We start from the raw sequence: 27,623 nt of genomic DNA on the forward strand, positions 1-27,623 counted from the left end.
AATATATCCCTATGAAACTGATGTGGGTATTAAAGACATAAGTGCATAGTATAACCCACACTTAATAAAAACTAGTCACAATTTTACTACCATAGATTCTTTCTCATCACCAGTAAAAATGACCTTTCATGAAAATCTCACCTCCAACCCTGCATATAATCTCAGAAACTCACTCAATAACATCAACTCAAAGTTTATGTATGACTAATTCTATTTCTATATAATATTGATGTATCTTTTTAAACTATACTTTGAGAAATTCCAAAATATGGTATGATTTTTAGTGTAAAATTCCTGGCCTGAGATGTCATTATATCTTCTTTCCTAAAAGAATAATTTAATCACATTTCCTTTTATGTTAATGACAGAATTTATTATTATTAATTTGGCCCCCAGGAAATGTTAAATGTTATCTGTGGAGAATGAAAAGGAAATAAAAGACAAGGCTTTGGAGCAATAAAAATATTATCCTAAAAAGTCACTTGTGTATTTGAGAAATAACTTCCAAAATATGGATGAGTGCAATAAGCCACGGAAATGCTACTCTTCAGCTACTCTTAGTACTATTATGGATTTGTTTTTTTGAGATGGAGTCTCGCTCTGTCACCCAGGCTGCAGTGCAGTGGCACGATCTCAGCTCACTGCAACCTCCACCTCCCAGGTTCAAGCGATTCTCCTGCCTCAGCCTCCTGAGTAGCTGGGATTACAGGTGCACACCACCACTGCACCTGTAAGATTTAGTAGATACGGGGTTTTAGTAGATATGGGGTTTCACCATGTTGGTCAGGCTTGTGTCGAACTCCAGACCTCATGATCCACCTGCCTCAGCCTTCCAAAGTGCTGGGATTCCAGGCGTGAGCCACCACGCCCAGCCTATTATGGATTTTTATGAACTTCAAGGGGTCATGAGGAAGAGTCCCAACTATACCATAGAACATGTCTATGAGAACTCAGTTAACAGGAGAAAAACAACAGTATTGTCATAAAAAGATGAGAAACTTTACTTAGAACCTAAAGTACCTCGGAGTGTTTTTACTTTGAGATCTCAAAAACTAGTTAAGTCATGCTAAACTGTGCCTCAGAAAACAATTGTTAGAAGATGAATACAAAATAGAATAAAATGATCTGTTCCTAACATTCAGGAACTCCACTGCATGGAGATCACCAAGGTGCAGCAAAAGATCAAGTTAGATCTTATTTGACTTGACCCTAACTCTTCTTCTATTATGGCTATCCTTACATATCATATCTCTCCTATAGAGGTAGTCATTTGCAGTATTAAAAAAAAAAAAAAAGCTCATCTTCATCTACAACGTGTATCTTTTCTAACTTAGCCTGCTGGTCTGTCTAGAAGCCAAGGTAGAAAGACTACTGCTATTATACTATGTGGGACAACAAGCCCTACAGGACGAAACTTGAAGAGGAATCTAGGTCATTGTCTTGACAGATCTGAGCTTTAAAATTTTGAAGAGACCTACGTGTCTAGAACCATCCCAAATAGTCACATGAATTAAGGCTTTGCTCCTGAGATTTATAGTGGAATAAAATGCAATGTCATTTGCCTCTTCCTTTAAAAAAAATGTCAACTATGCAAAAATTACTATAAGAGACTTCATAAAGTATAACACACAGTGAAATTACTGGTTCCCCAATACTTTTCTCTATAAATTTTATTTTATAGGCTCTGCTGGATTGTTAAAAATCACAATGATATTCTTTTAAATGTTTATGGTTAATTTCATCTCTTACTTTCATCAGATTTTCCCTCTCCCTTCTTCTAAACTCTCATCTCTCCTACTAAGCTTTTTTCCAACACAGCTAAAGGTTCTTGGATTCTTTCAAATATCATGGCTCCAGCTTCTCTCTGCTGGATCTGTTGTGATTAAGGGGAGGAAGAGAGACCTCTCAGCTCTACCTTTTCTCCTCAGCATATATCTTGTTAGCCAAGAAAAGTACTTTGTTTAGTAAAGAGATTACCAGTCACCAGGCAAAAATAAAAAAGGAAGACGGGTCCAATCAAAAGTTCAGCTTTGAAATTCAGACCAAAAGCACATGCTGGCTTCCACGTGCAATCTCAGCCTTTCCCAGCCACCTGTCTTGGCAAGTTATCATCTAGCCCAGAAACTGGAGGAAGATGCCAAAAAGCAAGAGGATTCCAGTCAAATTGGTCATCCATAGATAATCAAAATGCAAATATACATCTCCACTCCAACAAACACAGGAAGTCCCCAATTTTAAAAAGTAGTGAATTACAGTGTACTTGACAGTCAGGTGTTTAGAACCAATTTGGAACCCTTAGTGTTACAAAGCAGGCCCACCAAAAATCCCATGTAAGTCCCAACAACTTATTAATGTTGGGTGCTCTATGTACATCTGTGTTTGAAATGAAAAAATAGAAAAAATACCATCGCAATTCTAATGATTAAAAATTTTTGAAGACATACAGTTATTTTGTATTGTTTTTCCAAAGTGCTGTGCTGTGGAAAGATGTTTAGTTAGATGAGTTTATTGGAGGCTTATAGAAAAAGGACCATCTGGGTAGTTTCACAGACTTGGATGTTAATGGCCTCTTGGTTTTCGGCGTAGCATTATTAACTCTTATATTTGTCAGTCACAATTAGGAAAATTCTTGAAATAATAAATAAGAAGTAGAGGTTATATATAAAGGAGTGGTTTATTTTTAAAGAACTGGACAAACTTTTTAAAAGAGAAAAAAGTAAAAAAGAAATAGGGAAGGTAAGGAGATGGCTAAGGATAGTGTAAGTAGGAGTGAAAAGCACTTTGACTAAGGTGGAATTTGATGATCAGTTATTAGCCAAAGGCTGAATAAATAGACGTGGATACAAGCAAGGCATGTGAAAGCTTAGAATAAGCTTTACCTTAGTCGCAAGGTGATACCATCATTCCTGACAGTTTAGTTCCTAGACAGAGCAAGCAGGATGATGTTCATGAAGTAGCCTTAAAAAAAACAGACATGTGAGGGGAGGTGGTATCCTACTAATACTTAACAAATCAAATGTTTGTAACACAGGGAATGAATGTCTTTTCAGAACCTTGTATAGAGCTTAATGAAACCAGTATAGTGAAAGAGCACCATTTGTAGTCAGACCAAAGAGGACTTGAATTCTGGTTCATGTGGTATTGGGTCAAATGATCTAATCTCTCTGGTGCCCAATTGGGATATATTACAAATGAGCATTCAGTAAGTAGTCTCGAAGATATTATATACAGACGGTGTCAACTAGACATTCAATAACTGACAGTTATTAGGCTCCTAAAGTCTTCCAGTAATGCCTTACAGGTTGTGTCAGTGATATCCTTGTAGTGTTTGAACCTGTAACAAATTCAGTAGCTATTTTACACCCATAGTATATTAAAGACGATAATAGATCAAGAACAGGGTTAACATAACTAACTCTATGTGGAATTGTCAGAGTTGCTATGGAAACTTTGCTAGGCTTATGACTTTCAAAAAAGAGTCTCAATTAACAGAATCTTCTTACAGAATAATCTATTTCATGTAAATGAATTATCTGTTTTGCAGCTAAAGGTCAAATGCATTTGAACCAGTCATTTTGGGATTTGTTTTCCCGAAGGAATGATAAATGACTAATCCAAAGGACTACGGATTAGAGAAATTGACTAGATGTCATTAAAGACCCCAGATAAATGTTTGCTGTCCTTGACCTCCATGAGGATAAATTGCGGTGGGGCCTGTGGTTATCCGCTGTCTTTTATTGAATCAATAACTTGGTTTCTTTAACAATACCTGTTTATGTGCATGCCTAGAACCAATTAAATACTGGGCTATTTTAAGTTTCCCAATGCAGCTATATTTTGGCAAGTGTGAAAGAATAAATTAGACACTTTTCCAAAGCACAGTGATTTATTGAGATCTGTACTATGTAATAAACACGAGATGACGTCTAAGCCTGTGGTATGGTGGGGCCCAGGGGTCTTCTTTCTTGTACTAGTTCACATCGTTTATGGTAAATGCTTAAAAGACTTTGAAGTCTTTGTCCAAAACACTTATTATGTATAATTATACAGATGAGCATTTATTAAAGTAAGTGTATTGGCATTTTAGTGCCAAAACCATCCCTCTCTATAGATGTTGGCAGTTTTCACTTAAAGTGTGGTTGTAGGAGTAAATGTGTTAACCCATTTATAGTGAAGCAAGACAGTGTCTACTAATTGCTGTGACAATGTCCTTGGCTCTTTAAAGTGAATATGGTTATGAATTCAGTTGTGAGAGTGCAGGGGCTAAGAAACCTAAAGGTAAAACTCTGGCCTACAGTGTATGATTTTTATCTACTCAACAGAATACCAGGGTGAGGGTAGAAAAACTACCTATCAGGTACTGTGCTCACTATTTGAGTGATAAAATTATTTGTACACTAAACCCCAGGAACATGCAATTTACCCTTGTAACCAACCTGCACATGTAAGGTACCCTGTGAACCTGAAATAAAACTTGAAAAAGAAAAAAATAAAACACAGAATACCCAACTTTCAGTTATCACCAAAGCAACCCATACCATGCTTGCGTTGTTATAAATGTACTACTAATACTAATTAGATTTTTTGGTAGTTTAAGTATATTATTTATACTCCATTTAAATCAGGTATGTAGACTTTCTGTACATTCTACAAAAATGAAAATGTCTTGAGTACCTATTATGTTCTATGGATTTCAAGATGAATAGACACACTCCTACCTGCAAGAAGCCCGTTGTCTAATAGAGGAGAAATATGCAGAATATACATTATATTATAAGTATCTTAAGCGCTATAAAGATACTGTAAACCTACTGCTATGGAAACTTCAGTGAGGGTGTGATTAGTTATTCCTTGGGAATCCAGAAACATCTTATTGAGGCAGCATTTAAAGTGGGCCTGAAAGGACAGACGTAGCTTGCCAGGCAGGTGAGCAGGTCTGTTGTCCTGGGGAGGCTGTTGAACGAACCAAATGTGTTTCTACGTAGGGAACTCTTGCCCTTCTGTATGAGGTTGGCGTGGTTCACTCATCAAAATGCACAATGAGCTAAGAGCCTGGAGAAATGACTTTTAGACATTTCATCTCACAGAGAATTAACAGGGGCACTTCCCATGGAGGCAGCCGCATAGGTAGCTTAGGTTTGTACTTCAGTGTCACTTCTTGACAATGAAAATGCAAGTCTTATAGATTGGGTCCTATAGATTTCCTCACCAATTCCAAGTATAGACTAACTTGACCTTGTTAAAAAAAAAAAAAAGGAAACGGGAGGAAATATCTAGAATCCTTGGTTTCTAAAATAAATTACAATTTACCATCTCTCTGACTTGGAGAAAGTAAGCCAAAATATCTAGGTTTTTATGTTTCTTAAACTGTGCTTATCTCATTTAACCTTAAAGGTATTTAATTGAGTCAATCCATACTTAAGCCCCAATATATTCAATATAGCACTTTTACCCTTTTCAAAATGTTGTCATCAATTGGTAAATCTAATAAAAATTGAATATTTTTAATGGGAAAAAAATTACACCATAAGCAAAGTCAAAGAATCAACAAATAATTGAGAAAAGGATTTGGAGCATGATTGACAGACAGAGAGATAATTGTGTTACAGTCAGAATTGTCACAGATGAATTTTTTTAAAGACAACTCTGGCAAACATAATGAAAGGGATTTCTATATAAGATAATAAAACGCTCAGCTTAATTTATAATTAAATATAAATGAAAACCATAAAAAATATACCATATATTATTTATCAGATTGGCAAGTATACAAAATTTTAATACTACCTAGAATTAGCAAGCGTGTGGGGAAACAGGCACTCTCATAAATTCAGGGATGGATCCACATTTGTGCCTGAAACTCATACAGTTTTGGAGACTTCTTTAAGGAAAAGAATACAATATTAAGCATGCTCTTGAATTTTTATTTAGAATGAGAATGATTCTAATAAATTATAAATTTTTAAAACACAACAAATACCACAAACATTGCAAAATCTAGAATAATAACATAATATTTATTGATGTACTGCCTGGCATAGCTCTCTACTAACTTTTCCCTATATTTTTGATACATTCTTTCTGAGTATCATGTCATGCAACAATGTTATAATACATTATGTAGAGAGAATAGAAATATAAGTCATTTTTCCTCCAGCATGGATGGTCAAAAAAAATTTTTATTTTTGATATTTAAAAAAGTTTCTTTCAGTTTCACAACTTATTAGAAATGTCTTATAAATTTTTAGGATAGCTGATAAATTTGAAAAAACTCTAAAACATTTATTTCATATATGATCTGTAATATTTCAGGGAATTTCAAGTTGGTTACTATGTAACCATATCAACGTTAAAGACCATTTCAACTGATGGCACTTCTTTGTAGTTGATGTCCTTGTCACAGTGGTGTGTTACGAGCTTTACATTATTGTTCATGTCAGTATTTCTGTCAAATCAATAAGAACTTCATCATTTTCATGTATTTATATGATTTGCTCTTCTTTATAAACATGATTATCAAATAATCCAAGAGCCTATTTACTACTCCTATAAGAAAAAATGTATGGGCCGGGCACGGTGGCTCACGCTTGTAATCCCAGCACTTTGGGAGGCCGAGGCGGGCGGATCACGAGGTCAGGAGATCGAGACCACGGTGAAACCCCGTCTCTACTAAAAATACAAAAAAAAAATTAGCCGGGCGTGGTGGTGGGCGCCTGTAGTCCCAGCTACTCAGAGAGGCTGAGGCAGGAGAATGGCGTGAACCCGGGAGGCGGAGCTTGCAGTCAGCTGAGATTGCGCCACTGCACTCCAGCCTGGGCGACAGAGCGAGACTCCGTCTCAAAAAAAAAAAAAAGAAAAGAAAAAATGTATGTCCCTTTAATAAATTACTGCTTTTCAGAGTGATGAATTTTTTTAACAATGCACTTCTTTTATAAAATTATACATAATATTTATATTATTGAATAGCAATAGGCGATACTCCTGTATCTGTAAAACTTTGGAACCAGTGGCTTATTTGTTAAATCTAGTCCATGCCAGCCTCCAAACACCAGAAAAAAATTTAGTTAGCTTCATTCTTTGATGCCTCATCAAAATATTCTACAAGATCTGAAACATCCTCCTCCTCATCATTGTCTTCTGGGTTTGGTGCTTTGCTATTCAAGACTTGCCATGGGAACTGTTTGGCTAACTTCCTGAGGCTTGTTAAGCTGTCAGCACCAAGCTGACTTAATATTCCAGAAACATTTCTGTGATTGGTTTGGCTTCTGCATGACTGGTAACTGCAAAGGTGTTAGCAGAGAGAGAAGGACTAGAGAAAGGAGCAGAGAGAGGTAATTGCAAAGATGTCAACAGAGAGGGGGCAGACAGAGGTTAGACTTTGGGATCGTTAAAATGAAAAACTGTCCCATCTTCAATCATGTTCGCCTTTTTAATACCAGCTATATTATTGACAGCCAGTTTTGTCAGAGAACTCCAAAGCTTTCTGTCATCTGGTGTAACTCTCTAGGTTCCACCTTTGTTTTGCAAGCTGTACCCTCGCTCCCTATCTGGACCTGAGCCTGGAGTTTGGCTAACTTTCTTGATTCACACTGTTGGTAAATCCAAAGCAGGGAGGGTCCTCCAACACCAGCATACAGCAACAGCAAAATCACAATTCACTTCTGTATATCAAAATAATTCCATAGATCCCACCACTTGGTTTCATATTTCACTGACTTTTAATCTGAATTTTATTTCTTTAATAAATAATTTTAAAGAAGACCAAAAAATATTCTTCCTATATGTCAACATCAAGAGTCTGTAATTCCTTATTATATTGAAACTTTCTAAAAGGCCTTTATAAAATTCTGTTAAAATAACATATCCCAACTCAACTATTCCAAGCCTGATCCTCAAAATAGCCAATAGCCATTCCAACTCCATGTGGCAAGTAAGGGGTGTAACAGTGAAAAATTCAGAGTTAAGAGATAGTAGTCATAAGCAATTGTGGTTGAAATGTCTTACTTTTGCTAATTTTACAAAAACATTAGAAATGTCTACATATTTTAAGGGCTCGCGCAGGGCCTTGGAAGAAGACCATACAAGTAAGAAGATTTGAGGTTGACAATAAATTGGCTTACTATAAATACTCCTCAGTACACCCTTACGGTGAAAGTCAAAATTCTAATCATCTATTTGAAGGACAAGTTGGCAGCATCTACCAAAATTTAGAATTAAACATCCTTGGATCCAACACTTCCACTTTTACTAATTCACTGTTACAGATAGACTGTCACAGACAAACTAAACATTTTGTACAAAAATATTCAATGAAGCATTGTTTGTAACAGACGAGAAAATGGAAATGCCCTAAGTAGAAGAATAGTGCAAGTAATAATGGATATCTACAATATAATATGCTATGTAGTTATTAAAAAGAGCAAGTTAGCCAGGTGTAGTGACATAGACCTGTAGTCCTAGCTACTCCAGAGGCTGAGGCAGGAGGATCACTTGAGGCCATGAGTTCAAGGTTGTAGTACACTGTGACTGCATCAGTGAATAGCCATTGCACTCCTGCCTGGGTAGCCAGACCCTGTGTCTGTAGAAATTTTTTAAATAAAATAAAAAGAATAAGTTAAATCTTTCTATGTATGTCACCATGAAATATATCCAAGTTGTATTTCAATTTGAAAAAGTAGTTTAAAACAGTGCATGTGTATATGATACACACACACATATACATATGCATGTATATGATATACACACACATATACATATGCGTGTATACACACATATATATACACATGCACTGTTTTAGACTTTCAAATATGTGTGTGTATTATATACACACACATATATATACATACATGTGTATACACACATATATACATATACACTATATAAACTGTGCTTGTGTGTGTGTGTATGTATTAATAGTTCGGCCACAATTTAGTTTATATATTTATACAGATTTTTCAACAGTTACATATTGTACCATTCCTAGTGGCTATTTCTGGGGATTGGACTAAAAGGACAGAGGACTTCTACTTACAAAAATTTGTGTATTTTTACTCTATTCCTCTCCCCCTTTTAAGCAAAATGTTTTACTTTCATAATAAAAAATTATAGCTGCTGCTCAAATCAATTTCTATGACTTTTCATGCTTAAATTACCTTCCCTCTTTAAACTCATCTTTTAAAAACAATCAATAAATGAAAATGTTTGAGAACCCCTGCTTGCAAATCATATAAACCATTTTTAGCTTTTAGTTGAGGTCTTGTTTTTTATTTCTCTATTTTAATCGCAATCTGTGACCAGAACTTTAGGAAAAACATGAACCCAGAATTTCTCAGGATTTCTTAAATAATGCCTTAACATTATTAAATATAATAATGCTTGAGTAATCAGAACCATTTTAGTATATTTTGTTCAAAAATCAAAATAGTTTTATATTGGGGGGCAGCATTATGATTAAACAGAGGATGCAAAGGAAGTCTAGCCTGCAAGCAGTTACCAACAGGACACAAGAGACTAAAAGACTTCTAGTCATCTCAGGAGAGAATGATGGGAGTACTCTAGAATACTTGCAGGAGTGTCTTCCTTAAAAAGAAAAAGGTAACTCCTAAAGACGGCTGTGATATCTATGGTGCAATGTCAACTTTGCCTGGGGAGAGAGGGGAACGTCCAGGCTTGCCAGTGAGCTGTCTTTAGCATAATATTCTAAATGATGCAAGCATATTAAGAAATCAATGATTTATTGCTATTTCCTTGTGTCTCGGTGTTTTTTCTTCTGCAAGTTTGGATTTGCCTTAGGCTCTTCTTAAAAAAAAAAAATCTTAGCTAGTTATAACATAGGTCCAAAATTCCTAGCTTTTTAAGAAATCTGTTAATCCAGTAAAAAATCTATCTATAGGCACATTAGATTGCACATAGACGGAAAGAGGCATCTCTCCCATCCCAGGAGACTGAATGCCTTGTTTTAGAGCAGAACAGCTTGTGCACAAATGGCCCCCAGGTAAATAAGATTCATGATTGGTCTTTTTGGTCACCTTTGGTCCAGAAGACCTCTAAGGCATTAGCTCAATTTGTATGTCATCAGAAAGCAATGATTCATAAACTTCAATGCGTAGAATACCATGAATAGCCTGTTAGGAAGAACCACTCTCCACTACCACTATCACCACCAGCAGCACACAATCCTGATTCAGGACCACATTGACAAACCTGCCTTAGAACTTTGGGTTTACTCTAGAGAAAATTCACATGCACAAAGCCAAATCAAACTCCCATTCCTCTCTTTGAATAGATCCAACCCTCTGCTTCCTGATCCGTATAAAAAATAAAAATAAAAATAAATTGTCTGATAATCTAACACGCCCAGGTTAGCTTAAATAACAAAAGTTGAATGCAAGGACACAGGAGATATCAAAGAAAGCAAAGTCTCAGCAATTGCACAGCTTGATTTGAAGAAATGAGAATTCATTCCTTGCTGGAAAAGAATATTTCAGGGGCTCCAGGGGCCAAGGGTAGCTCTTTGAGATCCAACAGCACAGAGATCCAAAAGCATGAGCTTATTTATGAGCTCATGACTCCTCATCTCTACTTTTCTATCTCTTCAGTATTTCCTTCTACCTCTTATCTACCTTCCCTCTACTTGGTGTTCCATGGTATAACTTCTGCCTTCTAAGGGCCAACTTCCAGAGCCTCTCTACTTTCTAACCACTCAATCTAACCAAGACAGGAGGGGATAATAGGGCCGGGCAACCACCATCCAGCATAGAGCACTCTTGTGACTCTGGTGAGTCTGCAGATATTAATGTTTGAGTCAGACAGTTGGTCTGGCCAGTCAGGGCAAGAGTGCAGGGTCACAAGGTCCAAAGCATGGCAACTAAGCGTTGAAAACCCTTCAGGGTGAGATTTTGAAATGGACAGATATCTGTCAAAAGAGGGTTATGTACTTGCCAGGCACTTTGGAGACCACTTATTCACTCAGCCATTCCACTATTTGTTGAATGTCTACTAAGGGCTAAACACTAGAAACAAACACCAGTTAAGACATAGACTCTGAACTCCAGGACCTTAGAGTCCAGGGAGAGTGGTTAAGAGGTAAATCAACAAATATCAGCCAGTGTGACAACTGCCAAAAGAGAAATGTGTTGAGGTCTAGGGAACCCAGAGAAGCAGGGAATACAAAAGACTCCATACGTGAACTTTGAGCGAAGTTCCATTAATTAGATGAAGCCAAGAGGGCAGGGAACCTATGCAGAAATATTGCCAGGTATGAAGGCACAATGGGATTTGCCCGTGTTCAGCGGGCTCAACTCTAGCTCTGTTGCTCAGCGTATCCTGAGCTTGGCTTTGTTGTACTCATTTCCAGACTCCGTTTTAGCCATTTCAGATGTTATAAGGAAAATTAAAATATAAATTACCTTAAAAGCAAGGGACTATTAGTATCCACAGAACTGCAGAAAAACATGGTTCCTGGAGGGCGGCTTTGGGAAGAAATATACCAACTTGAACATATACAGAGAGAAAGAGACAAGGTCTCACTCTGTCACTCAGGCTGGAGTGCAGTGGCATGATCATGGCTCACTGCAGCCTCGACCTCCCAGGCTCAAGCAATCCCCCCACCTCAGCCTCCTGAGTAGGTGGGACTACAGGCATGCACCACCATGCCCAGCTAATTAAAAAAAAAAAAAAAATTGCAGAGACAAGGTCTTGCTTTGTTGCCCAGTCTGGTCTTGAACTCCCGAGCTCAAGTGATCCTCCCACCTTGGCCTCCCAAAGTGCTGGGATTATAATGTGAGCCATCATACCTGGCCCTGAATGTATTAAAACTATGCAGTGATACCCCAGTCATGGATTAACCACTCTAAATAGAAATTGTTTCTATCAAATACATATTTATCTCTAATTTATGGACTGACAATGGAGAATTTTTTAAAGAGCCTAAGCAACCCATTGCCATCAAAACTTCCAGTGTTTATCAACATTTTAATAGACCACTTAAATATTCTTGATCTAAGTTACAATTAAAAGTGTCTCAGGATTTATTTTTCTGAGAAAACATACAGCAGCTTTTTTGTTCATCTAAAAATCTTTATATTATAAACTTTATATCATAAAGTACTTTAAGGCTGTTGATGTGCTCCTTAGTAGACTTGCAGAAGAGTAATCAAATGTTTTACAGATGAAAATGTGTCCAGTTAATTATGAATGTATAATTTTATCAATGACATTTTATTACCACTTAGTAAGTTCAGGAAAGACCTGTTTTTCAAAATTCAGAAAAGTACAGCTTGTTCTATGTTAGGCACAGCTGCTTAACTGTGTTCATTATGTTTTGTTTGGGATGTTTCTTGTTATTTTCATAGTAGCCCTCAGGTTATAATGCATTTTTGCAAGGTGGTAGGGATAGGTGTCATTCTCTTCGTTAAAAATGAGGCAAGTAAGGTTCAAAAAAATTAAGTGTCGTGCCCAATGTTACACAGCTGGTAAAAGTTGAACTTGTGTATTCTTTCCACATTTCCCAAAAGGTTCACAGGATGCAAAAAGTTTCCATAGTAAAAGCGGTTTGGAAAATTTTGGTTGAAACAAAAATCAAATAGTTCTCTTTAAAAAATTGCAGACATCTCAGTGAATGGATATACATAAATGTGCTTCATAAATCTCCAAGTAGAAAGATAGTCTGCAGCATTTCCCAGACATACTTGAGTATAAATCCCTTTTAGATCCAGAAATATCTCATGGTATTAATCGTGAAATATAATCTGGAGAAAACTACTCTACATTATTAGGCTTCTTCTCATGTAGTAATTGAAAATAACTCTGAAAACTCTCCCTTAGGAAAGTAATTCATGAGAGCTGCAGTGAGAAACAAGAAGGAAAAGAAAATAAACAAGCCTGACAAATTCTGTAGAAGCTGAGGGGTTAGACAGTAACATCAGTTGTGTTACGCAAACCAAGGAGGACAAAAAGACACTTGAAATTCATCACAAGCCAAATTTTCCTCTGGATCAAGGACAGCTATAGGGACCAAGAGTAAACCATATATCCATTATCTTTATGTTTCTCAGTTCTGCTTTAAGCAAGAAATAGGCCGGGCGCGGTGGCTCACGCTTGTAATCCCAGCACTTTGGGAGGCCGAGGCAGGCGGATCACAAGGTCAGGAGATCGAGACCACGGTGAAACCCCGTCTCTACTAAAAATACAAAAAAAAATTAGCCGGGAATGGTGGCAGATGCCTGTAGTCCCAGCTACTCGGAGAGGCTGAGGCAGGAGAATGGCGCGAACCCGGGAGGCGGAGCTCGCAGTGAGCCGAGATTGCGCCACTGCACTCCAGCCTGGGCCACAGAGCGAGACTCTGTCTCAAAAAAAAAAAAAAAAAAAAAAAAAAAAAAAAAAAGCAAGAAATGTAGCCAACCAAAGGAAATGTCTCAATTTATCTATGAAACACACAACACCCAGAAAAATCTTATAAAGTCTTATACATGGAACACGTAACATGGCCAGTTTAACAATCAGCCAAACAATCTGCAAAAATGATATAACAGTACCTGAATTTGAACATCTCTAGACATAACAAGTAGAGCATAGTTACATTACCAGACTAACAACGCTTGATTAAGGCATACAGAGAATTTGGAAGACACAAAGAGCATATGTCTATAAAGCTTAAGTTTGTTATGTTGCAATATGAATACTAATAGGGCATGGGATTTAATAGCAAGAAAGTTACAGAAAGTGCATGTCTCTGAGAATTCCTGCTGTCAGTGACTGGAAAGGTTCCCACTGAGGAAACGCTTGCTACCTAACCATGCCATTGGTGGTGACTCATCCAAAATTCCGACACAGGCCTAATGAGCTTCTGAGAGAATGCCTGGCAGACTCAGTCCTATTCAGTGTGTTAAACAGAGGGTAAGAAACAAAGTTCTCAACTGATACAGTTTTCTGTAAAGCTCTATTGTTTCTGCAATTTAAGATATACTATTACACTGGTCAAAGGATATTTGATCTTCCAGCTACCACTTTGGTTAACTGGAGAAAGGAAAAACACCACAAAGTGAGTTTGCTTTTTTGTTTTTTGTTTGTCGAAGTCTTTGTACTCTGATGCCTTCTTTGGAATATTAAATATAAACTGCCCCTCCAGTTCAGAGTGTGATCAAGGGGGTAATTAACTGAGCTCTAAATGTGATGTTTCTGGTGGTCACTTCAAGTCATTCTAACCAATTAATCAATCTCCCAGTGCTCTGACTTGGATCCTATGTTTTCAGCCCCTGGAGCAGTGGTTCTCAAGCCTGGCTGCCCATTAAATTCGTTTGGGGGGTTAAAAAAAAAATACCCATGCCTAGACCCCACCCTGGACCAACTAGATAGAATCTCTGGGGATAGAACTTCTGTATTTGTGAAAAGTTTTCTAGGTGATTCTAAATAAAGTCAAAAGCCTCCAAAAACTGCTGTTAGGTTCATGTCCAGCTACTGAGTATCTAGTCTCCAATGAGTGATCCAAAAATCTCAAAGAATTAAGCATGAAAAAAATGCCCCCACCAGTGACTGCCATACAGCTGGCTGTTTGGGACCAGCACATAAGACATTAGAAGACAGGCCCATGTTGAAACAAGAAAATGTGAGGACTGTGATCAGTGTTGGTCAGCAGGATCCAGGGAATGACTCACAGACTGGGCAGGGGAGCCTGGACTGAACGTGGGCTCTGCAGAGCTGTCTGGACACACTGGGCTTGGTGCATCTGGGGACCAGCAGCTGGCATGTTTGTTCTACCCAGTCTCTGTAGCTGCTACCATCCATGCTATCACCTCTACCAGTACCCCCAAAAAATAAATAGACATAAAATGGTTTTCTTCTCCCAAAAATTTTTAAGTAGTGTAAAAGATATTATACATTGAAGGAATTCTTGCCACCAGAAGAATTCACTGTTTGTATTTTGGTTTGCAGGCTTGGGCTATGCCAATGTCAATACAGATTTTTATACATTTTTTTAAGAGTTTGCCTAATTTTTTTTTAGGGCAAATTTCTAGAAATCTCTTTTTTTCATTAAAGGGCATCTATATTTTAAATTTCTACAATCATTGCTAAAGTACCTTCTGCAAAGTTTGTATTAACTTATATTCCTGTAAGTAGTCCTCTTTCTCTGTGTCCTTGCCTGTAAAGTGAATTAGAAGTTGTTTTAATTTTTACTAGTATGGGAAGCAAAAACAGAAACTTATGGTTGTTTTAATCTGTGTCTCTTTGATTATCAGGGAAGTTGAGCATCCTTATGTGTGATTTTTGGACATTTTGTTGTTGTTTTTTTACTTTCCTCTTTGTGCCTGTAATTTATTTTAGCGCCAGTGGTGGCTGCTGCTTTCAGACCCTCACCACCCAGGACGACAGCTCAGCTATGCCCTACTCGCCCCTCGTCAGCTGGAGTTGAAGCAGTGCCCTTCACTTAAGATCAAGCTTCCTGGCCGGGCACGGTGGCCCGGGCACGGTGGCTCAAGCCTGTAATCCCAGCACTTTGCGAGGCCAAGGCGGGCGGAGCACGAGGTCAGGAGATGGAGACAATCCTGGCTAACACAGTGAAACCCCGTCTCTACTAAAAATACAAAAAATTAGCTGGGCGTGGTAACGGTCGCCTGTAATCCCAGCTACTTGGGAGGCTGAGGCAGGAGAATGGCTTGAACCTGGGAGGCGGAGCTTGCAGTGAGCCCACTGCACTCCAGCCAGGGGCACAGAGCAAGATTCCGTCTCAAAAAAAAAAAAAAAAAAAAAAGATCAAGCTTTCTCAGAGTCAGTTTCCTCATATAAACTACGTGTTTTCGAAAAAGACAAGAGCTTGGTGGCGGAACACCCCAGCAGTCCAGTGTCCCCTTTGAATCCCTACTGCTATCCTCTTCAGAGCCTGGGGTGGGAACACCCATGCATACACTGAGGGCCAGCAAAACCCCCATGGCCCCGAGGCGTTTGTGAGATCGGAGGAGGCATCTTGAGGCACAAGCTGAGATTTTCTCTTGCTCATAACATTGAGTTCCAAAATTTAAGGTGTAACAAGATGCAAGATAGGCCAGCCATTTTTCTTTAAGATGAGGGAGAAACGTAAAATCATATTTTGTATGCGTCTCACTAACCTTTGCTAACAACCTAAGATACAAAAGGCACGGGGGCTGGGAGATGGGGATGGGAGTTGAGAGGGGAACATTATATGTAGGTGCTTGCAAGGAAGTTGAGAAAAGGTACGATATGAAGGGTACAAGGGAGGGAGTGAAAGGAAGAAGAGGCAGTGCAGATGACAAGTCATATCTGCAGAAATAAATTTAGGATGATAATGAAAGCAGATTCCCTCCCTCATATTCTTTGGAGCATCTGCCTGTCTCACCTTTCATTCCCACCACACTTAATGTAGTTTATTAAAAAATAAACAATGGCAGAGGGAACTGGGAAGTACAAAACACACAGTGACCGGAGGTGTAACTGGTTGATTACTGTTCTGACTCATGTAATTTTGTCGACTCATGTAATTTTGGCACTCGGTGTGAGCTTTTTTTCTTAAGAATTGAATAATCAACTACAGCTGACCCTTGTATTCCAAACTTTGATAGTTATATATCCATAATACTTATAACAGATAATATTTATTGAGAGCCAGACACTGTTCTGAGTGCTTTACCTGTGTTATTGGCACTTTTGATTATTTCAACAAACCTGATCTTCATTTAACAATTGAGGAAAGAGAAAGTTGAAGGAATTTGTTGGAGACCACAGAGCTAAGGTAATTTGATAGCCAAGTAGTTGAGGCTGTCATGCTGTTATTCTGTTCCTCTATAATACTAATTATTTGTGAGTGTTTTCTGGAAAAAAAAAAATTGGCTGCAAGGAAAAGAAAATCCACTTAAGCTAGCATAAGCAAAAATAAAAGAGTATTATTAGGGTAAGAGAACTGCAGGATAGGGTTCAGAAACCAGGCCTCAGAAACAAATGGTAACAAGGCACTCTACACTGTTAGGATTCTGCCCTCTGCCTCCCTGTCTTTGCTGCCAATCTTACTCTGTTCCTGCAGTCCAAGGGGCTGGAAATATGGCTACCAGCTGCTCACAAGTTTGCATTTTATAGGTCCCACCACTTAAAGAGCTGGCTCTTGTTCAGTAGGTCCTGTTTTTACAATTCCAAAGAAGAGACCTTGGTTGGTCCACCTGTTCAGTTAAACAATCGCTGTGGCTGTAGAGCAGGGTCCCATTGGGAGCAGCACTGGCAACCTATAAATATGTGGTGCAGAAAGAGAGATGCTTGAGCAGATAAATAGGAGCCCATTCCTGTGAGTAACTCCATGCTTTATAACTAAAGTGGTCTGCCATTTCTCAGAAGCATGAATCTGAAGCCTGCTCATGGCAAGCCCTGCCAATGAGCTCATCCAATGAGCCCCCCATTTGCATCTCAAGCGGTTTTAGTCTCCTTTTAAATGATATAATTTTCAGACATATTACAGTGTTGGTCTTCATGAGACTGAGACTTCATGACCTACATCAGTATGACATTACTTCCCAAAGAAACATGAATCCATATCCAAAATTCTTGCAATACATAATGTAAGTGCTTATTGAAGTTTCTTGAAGCAGCTAGAAGAGGAATTACTACATCATGTAACACGCGTCTTTAGAAAGCCTCATTAGATATTTCTCTTCTTCCTCCCCACAAACTGTCTTTTTTCCTAATCCGTCTCTGATATCCAGAGCTGTTTGTTATTATTGCTGCTGTTGCTGTTGTTGCTGCTATTGTTGCCATTCGGGTTTTTCATTTGTTTGGATTTTTCTATACCCTAACTTCTATGAATCACTCTAGCATTTTTTTAGTATCTTTCATTTTTTTTTCTGCTACTCTGATCAGTGAAACAGGCATAGGATAATAGAAGATGGGGAAGGGGGGAAAGCTATAGCTATTTTTTTGCCTTAGCAAGTTTTGTCTCACTGGAATCATTGCAGTTTTCCACAAAGAAGGGGACATCCCCCTGAGGCACCCAGAGTTTCTTCCAGTTCATGTTTCAACACACACACCCCCTACTTCCTTCCTCTATCCTGCTGAGCTGAGTAGAATTCTCTCCAAGGCCTTAAGAGCATTACCTCTCCATAAAATTGGGTGATCTGGACTTGTCCTGAATTTCAGCAGCAGGACTCAAACTTCCTTCATTCAGACGCTGTGGCTCGGGTCAAGATACATATTAGCCAGAATTATGTTTACCTGTGAATAATAGGCAGCCCAATTTGCAGTGGCTTACATCAATAGGGGTTTATTTTTTCCTCTAACAAGAAGTCTGGCCTTAGAGAGTTGCTGATGTTGGTTTAGCAGTTCCACTTGTCAAGCAGTGATCCCAGGAGACAGGAATGGAGGACGGGGAGATAAGAAAGCAGGAGTGAAAGCTGTTACCAAAAAAAAAAAAAAAAAAAAAAAAGAAGTTCTCCGGGTGGGTAACTAGGCCTGTTCCTGTTGCGATCCCTCCAGGACATCTGTACATTGTGTTTCAGAACTGTCCAACCAACAGGTGAAAGAAAAGTACATTGATCCCTCAGTCCCTGACCCCACATTGGGCAAGGGCTGCCCTGTGGGATGTCACCAGCACTTCCGGCTGTGCGTGCTTGTTCACTGAATGGGGTTCTGGATGCCTTCATGTGGGGGTATCAGAGAGGCCTAGGGGCAGAACACAAGAGGTGCTGAGGGCAGCTTAGTGGATGTGGGCTGTGAAGATGTCCTTGCAGGGAGTTGCGCTGGCTGGAGTAAAAGGTGGGCTCCTGTGTGGATGCGATGTGGGACCCAAGACACATCTCATATAGCTCAGAACCTTCTGAATCTGAGGTTTCTACATGCTTCCTTAATTCTGGGAAGTTCTCTGTTACTGTTTCTTCAAAAATGTCATCCTATGTATTCTCTTCTTTTCTTTTGGGATTCCTTCTATATCAATGCAGATATTGTCCTCCACAATGCTTAGTTTCCTTTTACAAATACCCTCTCCTTATATCCCCTCCAGATTCCTTTAGAGCTAGCTCTGCATCCCAATCTTCCTGCTTGCTAATTCATTTTTTGTCTAAGTCCAATCTGTCATTCGATCCATTTATGATATTTGTTCCAATGCATGTATTTTTCTACTTAGTATCTCCAATTGGTTCTTCATAATTTCTTATTGCTGTTTCATGTCTCACTATCTTCCCTCAACTCTTTTGTAATATTTGATATGCTTATTTTAATCTTCCTGGCCCATCAACTATGTTGCATCTCGGATAGTTTTCTTTATTCTCCTTGGCAGTCTCAGTGTTTTTCCCTCAGAGCTCCTGTTCTCCTGAGGGCATTCATCTCCTTGGTTGATTAAGTATCTCTGGGGTGAGGGCTAGAAGCCAGGGCCTCCATCTGTCCCCTTCCTAGAGGGCCATTTCAAGGCTGAGATGCTCAGATGCTACTCTCTGGGCTCAATCACTTCATGGAGGGCATTGGCCCATTCCCCAAATGGGTGACCCTGTCCCTGGGGACTTCGTCGAAGGTTGTGTGTGGAGGGGTGCTGGGGAAGGCAATGCATGCAGCTGGCCAGAGAGCTTGAGCATTTCCTTATCAGTCTCTCATGGAGCAGAAGTTTCTGCATCACCAGGTGCTCTTTAGCAGCCATTCAGTGGCAATCTGGCAATGCACAAGACCAAAGGGGCAGAGATAAACTCGTGCTCCCAACCCAGGCCCTCCTCTAGAGGCCAACTTCCATTCGGGGCCAGCACTTTTACACAAACATCATGATCCAACCACCTTCTGGCTCTCCAAGGGTTTCTCTTAGTTTTTATAGTAACTCTGGCTTCAGCATCCTCCCTCTCACCTCCATGCATCTTCAGAATTGGCTTGAGGAGTGGCAGCCAGCAGCCTGGTCATTTCTCTTCTGTCAGATTCCCTATCTGTAGAGAGAGGAAGATCATACATTCATGGAGTTCTTTTCTCCACGGGTACAGGGTGGCCTCTTTGCCACAACTAATAAAAGCTGCATGTGGCTCCACCTTCCCAAATCTTGTGCAGTCACAGGTATATTATCAAATCTGTCTCCCACCTGCTAATATCTAGAGTCTACTCCTGGCTGGAACAGTTGACCAGTGTGATGAATCCTGGAAGCAGATCCTGGGAGCTGTCCATGATTACGTACCAGGAGGCTCTGACTGGACCCTTGGTCACTGGGGACCAGGCCCTTGCTGGTTTGGACCTGATATCAGCAAATGGAGTTGTTTTCTGGCTCTTGGGTCTACTCCAAGAGCCTGCACCATCCTCTGCCATTTGCTCAGGTTTCCTGACAGCTGCCACAGCTGCTCCTTTCTCTTTCTTCCCTCTAATGAGCTCCACCAACAATGAAAATTCAGGCCATCCCCCCAGTTTGCGGTGAAGTCTAAGCTTGTTTAGAAACTCCTTGCTATAAATCACTCTCTGCTGAACTGAATCGATTGTCTCTGATCCTGTGAGCTGTGTTCCATCACATCCTGCCAGGGGCCAGCTGCCGGAGCTCCTAAAGCACAAACACAAAGGTAGCACCTTCCTCTCTTCTTCTTGTTAACGTACGAGAAAACAGCAAAACAAAAATGCCTCAACCTACAGATCGTATCAACTCTTCAATTTGACATATATATCTGAAGACTATCAGATTAATCTATAAGCAAAACTGAGCTCCTTGAAGACTTATTCTATGACCAAGTAGTAATGACAAATTCTGCAGGTTACATTTCACTTCTGGCATTTGTCTGTTTTGAAGTTTTGCCTTTCTGGTACCATTTTAATGCACAGCTACCTGGGATCTGGGCTGATACTCCTCCTGGATTTTTCTTCTTTCTGCTAGTACATGTTCCTCACCAGCGGTCTTAAAGCCTACTTGATTCTCTGTCCTACTAAAAGAGCTCAGAGGATGCAGTTTCCATTAATGAGTCAGATTCATCAGTGTAAAGATGTCCAACAGGCCGGGCGCCATGGGTCATGCCTATAATCCCAACACTTTGGGAGGCTGAGGTGGGTGGATTGCCTGAGCTCAGGAGTTCAGGACCAGCCTGGGCAACATGGCAAAACCCCATCTCTACAAAAAGTACAAAAATTAGCCAGGTGTGGTGGTACATGTCTGTAGTCCCAGCTACTTGGGAAGCTGAGGTGGAAGGATCACTTGAGCCCAGAAGCTTGAAGCTGCAGTGAGCCGGGATTGTGCCACCGCACTCCAGCCTGGGTGACAGAGTGAGACCCTGTCTCAAAAATAAAAATAAAAATGTCCACCACAGACCTCTTCTTAGCTTCCTAAAATGCCTACTTTTAAGAAATTCAGTGTCCTTGAAATCTAGGTTTACAAAAAAAAAAAAAAATGCTCACCTTATAATTTCCAAAATCGTCTCTTCGACCCCCTTGAAATAGGTAACTGATATATCACATCCCCATGTGGTTCCACCCCCAACCCAGGATTTCTCCCATAGTGATAATTCTGATCCCAGAGACGTCTCCACAGTTTTCTGATTCGTGGATGATCACTACAAGAACCATGAAGGTTTGCGTCAAGTTGAGCCCCAACTCCCTCGCTCCAATCTGTCCAGCAGCTGAACAATGGTGAAAGTTTTACTTGGCTGCATTCTGAGGCAATAATTTTATCTAAGGTACAACTGTGCATTGTTCCTTAGGTCAAAAATCTGGGACATTTGCCCCCAAACGTAAGGTGAATTAAACCAGACTGCCTTGCAACTGCCTCAAAGTCTGTCTCAACACAGTGACCCATCCAAGAGAAACAGAGATGTGTCACCAAAAATATCTATAAATTTTTTTTCCTGTTTTACTAGAAACTCCTTAGGGATAGAATCGAGGAGCTCATGCTGCGCTTAGAGCTAAACTTCCTGAAAATCTTCTCCCAGGGCCCTGGAGGGAAAAAGGGCAGTGCAGAATGCTCCTTAGAAGGGAGTGTGGAGGAAAATGAATACTTATACTGGAGAACCCAGGTCTCTGAAACCCTGGAATTCAAAGAGCTTTCTGGACTATGCCCTCACTGGATTTGGAACTACCAGGCTTTCATCATCAAGAATCCATCTTGCCAGCATAGGGCTGAAGTTTCTGCTTCCTGAATACCTTTTCCCCATCAACTTCCTTCAGTAACTAGTGGAGAAAAATGAAAATATTCCAGGAGGTGGCATGACAGAAAAACTGAGTTTCTAATGTCACCCTTTGAGATGCATCACACACATTTAGATACCTCAAATGCCTATGTCTAGGTGCCTTATAGGGTGACCAACCATCCTGGTTTGCCTCGGACTGAGGGGTTTACTGGGATGCAGGGCGTTCGGTGCTGAAACCAAGAAAGTCCAGGACAAACCCAAATGAATTGTTCACCCTAGTTTCGTGCTCAAGATGAATAGAGACACCAAAATACCACTAAGATAAACATCTTGACTGAGGTGTATGTATTTCTGACAGCCATACTGCATCAAAGAGCATGCACCATAATTCTTTTCAGAATTCCCCTCACCTACAGACCATCCTCAGCCTCAATCTTTACCTGTCCACATCATCTTCTCCTCATCTTTTGGATATGTGTCAACACTCTCTGCAATTAATTGTGTTGCATCCTGTATTCCAGATAACAATGCCAGAAATGGATGCAGATTTTGGTTTTTGGCTATAAGGGCTTGGTTGTGAAACATACATATTTATATTGAGAGGAAAGTAGTGGAGAGAAGAATCCTACCTCCTTTGGCTGGTTTGTGCAATGAGCTCAGGACTACACATTTAGATATGAAGTAATTAGAAATAATGAACCTCTGGGATTACCCCAGGACTTCCAGGAGACAGAGTATGCCCCGAGTCATGCTGGCTACAAAGACTAGAACTCATTATGGATAAAATTGGGAGAATTCAATGAAACTAATTCACGGGCATATGTCCAAAGATTATTTAAAAACACGGTAGTGGTGCCACATAAATAATACATAGATCCTACAAAGTCATGCCAACATCGTGAAAAGAAATCTGAGTCGTAGCGCTCCACATCCTGCTGCCCTCCAGACCTAATAGTGTTATTCTTCTGGTTTGTAGCTGGGAATTCATTTAAAGGCTGGAGAATTTGGTTTGGACTGTTCTTTCTCTGCTTAAGTCATGTCATAAGTAATGTCCATCAGATGTAACTCTGTGGATGGCGCCTTCACTTTAGCGGAGAATCTCCAGTCTCAGGAAGAAAATGAAAAGTGTATTTTCCTCTTGGCTGGATTCCTGCCTCTTGTCTTTTTTCTCTATCATATGAGCACTCTACTGGTCTTAATCATGTTTTCTAAAATGTCCTGGATTGTATTATTTTTTAAAAAGACACTGTGGACTCTGTTACTCGTATTTTTAAAATAATAATAGTAATAAATTAAAGGAAGGCCTATGTCAGTGACCATGCTGCGCTAGGGAGACCCTTGTGCCCAAAACAACAGCTCCCAGCTCAAGAGAGGGAGAGAGCAGCCACACTGGCTGGCCTGGTCAATGTTTTTTTGCCAGAGATTTCTTTGTATCTGGAAATTGCTCTTATGTGTATCATACATGTTTGAAATAGCTTTCTCCAATTTGAAAAACCATAAAGCAGCAATAAACAAATGGGACTCTGCTTAAAAAAAAAATACTTTGTAAGTATCATGCATACGTTTACAAGTGTTTATCAGATGGTATCATTTTGCCTTTGCTTTTGCATAGTGGACTCTCATTGCTCATGTAAACTTGCAGATGTAGTTGGGTCCCTAGACCATCCACTCACTTGGGTGTATTTTTCTCTATTAACTATTTAAAAAAAACTCACAGGAAAAGAACCTAATGCTGAAAAGGAAGCCAAAATTACAATGAAATGAAATCAATGAAATCAATCCTAATAACAAAGACTTCTCTTCTTTCCAAAAGCATGAGCTCCTCCCCAGTCCTGCACGGTAAACCACATTAGTGTGGGACGGTGCCATTCCAATAAGTTATTTGAATATCCCAAGACTAAGACCATAAATAAAAAGCAACAGCAGCAAGATTGCCAATAGGCTGTGGGTATTTAAAACACAATGGCAGAAGATTCCTCGAATATGAGGGATAGCTAGAGCCAATAAGCCACAGTGCATGGATATTAGGAGGTTCATTGATTAGGGTAACATGATTAAAGAAATAGGCTAAGGGAATAAGATGCTGTATACAGGGTTTAGCTCATATTTCTTGCAATGCATTTTTGGAGTACTTTTGCCCTCATTCCTGGGAAAGATGCTAAGTTAAAAAAAAAAACTTTATAAAGCATGACATTAAAAAATTCACATAAAATGTACTAAGAATAGAAATCATATTCATGCTTCAGTTTCACACACTTTCTGTCCCAAACAGCATATAAATAAATATGATTTTTGTAACAGCTACATTGTGGCATATGCCACAAAGGGCTCGGGTATCAGGCAAGGGAAAAACAATTTATCTTCATTACCATCTATCCACACATACTTTGGTAATCATGAAGACATTTCTCCTTACAATTTCACAAGGAAAATAACAGAACTTGGGCTCTGAGTGTCAGTATCTGGCCCGAGTCCATTTAGTGGCAAAAGGAATTCTTAAGTACTGACATTACATTTCAATGGGGCACAAAGAGACAGGATTTACATTCCTTCTTGGATTAGGTTTTGTTTTTATACTCATTCTCTTTAGATAATCAAAAGCATGTGTCCCCACACCTTTCCAGTTCCACCAAGGGATCCTCAGCACCCATCTCAGAGGGGTCTGAGTGACATCTGAAAGGCGACGTTGCTGCCTCCCCAGCCAAGGGGGTGCTTGTAATTTCTCCTGCGTTATCTTTGAGGTATCACTCACCAAAGCAATGAAGGGTAACCATTCCGAATCCCACCAGCGACTCCTTCTGAAAAACATATCGTAGGAGCCTTCAGTTTTAAATAATCCCTGCCTTGTAGTCACACAGAGGAAGAATATCCCAGTCAATTTATGAGGCCTCTGCCCTCAAGTTATAGATGATAGGAGTTTGTTGCTAGCTGGGAAAGCTTATTTATGACGTGATTGTTAAGGAAGGAATGATAGTGTTCTCATTTTTTTCTTTTTCCTTTTTTAAGCCATCCTTGGGTTTTGATGATTGTGACAGTATTTTTTGCCTATGTTTTACAGACTCCTTTTGGCCTTGAGTTTAAACTGGGTTGTATTCAATGAGTCGACTTTAATTTTCTGACCAAAAAAATCTGTCATCAGAGCTATCCTGCCTTCATTTTGAGTACTCCCCACACTATCTTCTCTTTAACTCTAACTTGTTGTATTTTGAATCACACAGAGAAGGAATTTGAATGGCTGTATGCATCTTTGGAGATGCTTAAACCTTTTCTCATTTTGGGTCTTAAGGATAAGTAGATCTACATCAGAAAAATTTTAAAGAAGGGATCCTATATTCTAAAAATATAAAAAAAGTAATTCAGAATAGAGTAGTTCATCAAATTAAAAGACTTTTGTTGACTTCATCCTCTTTAGTGACAAAGGAGAATTTAGTTGCACTTCTTTCAGTCAGGGAACTCCACTGTGGATACTACAGACGCAGGCCAGATCATGTATATAATTTCACTAGGGGAGAAACAGATGGACTTTATTTTCTTACCTGAGTTCACCAGGTTTTCTCATACCTCAGCCTCTCTACTCCTGGTTTCTGATTGGAATCTCATATGGTATTTCTCAAGTAGGAGGCAAATCCCTAACCATTTGCATCAAAATCAATGAAATGAGCAGGTAGGGTGCTTGAGAAAAATGAGGATTCCCAAGCCCCATCCCAAGTCTGCTAAATCAGCATCTCTAACAGTGGCTCCAGGAATCTGAATTTTTAACAAGCTTCCCAGGCAATTCCTAAGACCCTAAAGTTTGGGGAATGACTGCCATGATGTCATAAGAGATTCTAGAATGGAGACTGGCAGAATTGCTGTTGCTTACTCCAAGGCCAGCTTTCCCCTCATGCCTCAAGTAATAGAGCCCCTAAGTCTTGGCCAGGCACAACTCTCTTACTGCTAGGTATGTCCATTTTATGGTTCCAGGCCACCATGGAGATGCAAGCATAAGTGCTGTGAGCAGCTTAAAAGACAGTTAATTGACACACGCACTTGCTTCCTGCTTCTTCTTTCTTGCTGGCTGGAATCGGGACATCATGGCTGGCACTCAAACATCCATCTTAGAAAGGAGGCAACATACTAAAAATCAAAAGAGAAAGAATTTGACAACAATGAGGCTGCCATAACAGGCCCCAATAGCCCAACTCCACATTTCTTTTATATGATAGAGAAATAAATGTCTGCCTGGTTTAATTCATAAGTCTCTCATTTTGGTGTTTGGTTTTTAGTTGTGGAATGGAGTAGGGTAGATGTTATGTGCAGCTAAGCCTAAACTAAATGATATAGACACCAAGAAAAAAATGTCTTCTTTTCCTTCCATAATCCTAGAACCTGCCTGGTACTGATAAGCTGATTTCTTATAAGCAAGCAGTCCATTGTGGGGGATGAGGTATGGAGATGGGTTTCCATGCTTGCAGATTCATAGCCTTTGAAGCTCCTGGGTCACCAGAACAAGACTAGGGACCAGTCAAGTGGTAGGAAGATTATCTGCAACCTTATGCAATCAGTAGAATTAAAGAGAGTATAATGAGGGGATGAAGAGCAAAGACTATAGGCGGAGTCAGACTCCCTGGGTCTGAATCCTGGGCCCTCACTTATTTTTCGTGTGCATTTCAGTAAATTGCCCAACTCCGAACTTCAGTGTCCAACACTATAAAATGAGGAGACTTAGAAAACCAACCATACAAAGCTTACTATGAGACTTAAATGCTACACATAAAGTCTGGCATCTCAATAACAAATTTTCTCAATAAATGACAAATATTATGATGGTTTTTTGAAAACTGTCAGAGGAAAGAAAACGAAACATCAGGAAGTGTAGTTATGAAACTCTCTCCACCAGCTACCCCAGAACCTGATTTTCTTCCACCTTGAGAAATAAATACTGTAAGCAGTTGAGTTTTGGAGAGAGAAAGAGAGATGTTTAAATAGGATTTTGAAGTCCCTGCTCTTGCTTTGCAAAGAAATCATCAGTAAAGTTCTATATTTTTCTTAGGAAAGAAAATAAAGTAACACCAACGAGAACAGGGAAGTGGAATAAGAGGCCGCTACGAAGTGAGAGGTAGCTTCCAGTCCTACCACCTCTGATTAGTTTGTTAGCTGGATGATCTCAACCAAGTTTCTAAGCCTCAGTTTCCTTTTCTGTAGAAAGGAACTCATAATATCTGCCTCAGATGATAACTGAGATAAGTGAATGAAATAACAATGTAGTTATATGTCATAATCATATAATTTGGAATTTATAAAGACCTATAGCTTTCTATGGTTTTATTACATATTCAGACTCCATGCTACATTCCTGGGGATAGCAGAAACTCTCTCATGTAAATCTCTGTGCCAATTAATCTCAACTTCAGGGAGGATCTGGGTAGAGAAGCTTTAGGCACGATTATCTCCAGTTGCTGACTTTCTAGGGTTGTAAGGGCCATACTCGTACAGGTAAGCCACCAGAATAATACATCAAAGCATCTAAAAAAATTTTGTTACACACCCATCTTAGTCTCTATTTAACCCCTTTCATTGTAC

At 39.5% G+C, this 27,623-nt stretch overlaps 1 protein-coding gene and 1 pseudogene across 2 annotated transcripts in view; one reads left to right on the plus strand and one right to left on the minus strand.

The window, feature by feature from the left end:
- PALLD (palladin, cytoskeletal associated protein) overlaps nt 1-27,623 on the plus strand; it is a 422,857-nt gene that overhangs the window by 73,292 nt on the left and 321,942 nt on the right. The window lies entirely within an intron of this gene.
- Nucleotides 7,061-14,746, minus strand: LOC129480395 (transcription factor BTF3 homolog 4-like; annotated as a pseudogene).

The sequence above is a fragment of the Symphalangus syndactylus genome, chromosome 4 (genome assembly GCF_028878055.3).
Source record: "Symphalangus syndactylus isolate Jambi chromosome 4, NHGRI_mSymSyn1-v2.1_pri, whole genome shotgun sequence".
NCBI lineage: Eukaryota > Metazoa > Chordata > Mammalia > Primates > Hylobatidae > Symphalangus > Symphalangus syndactylus.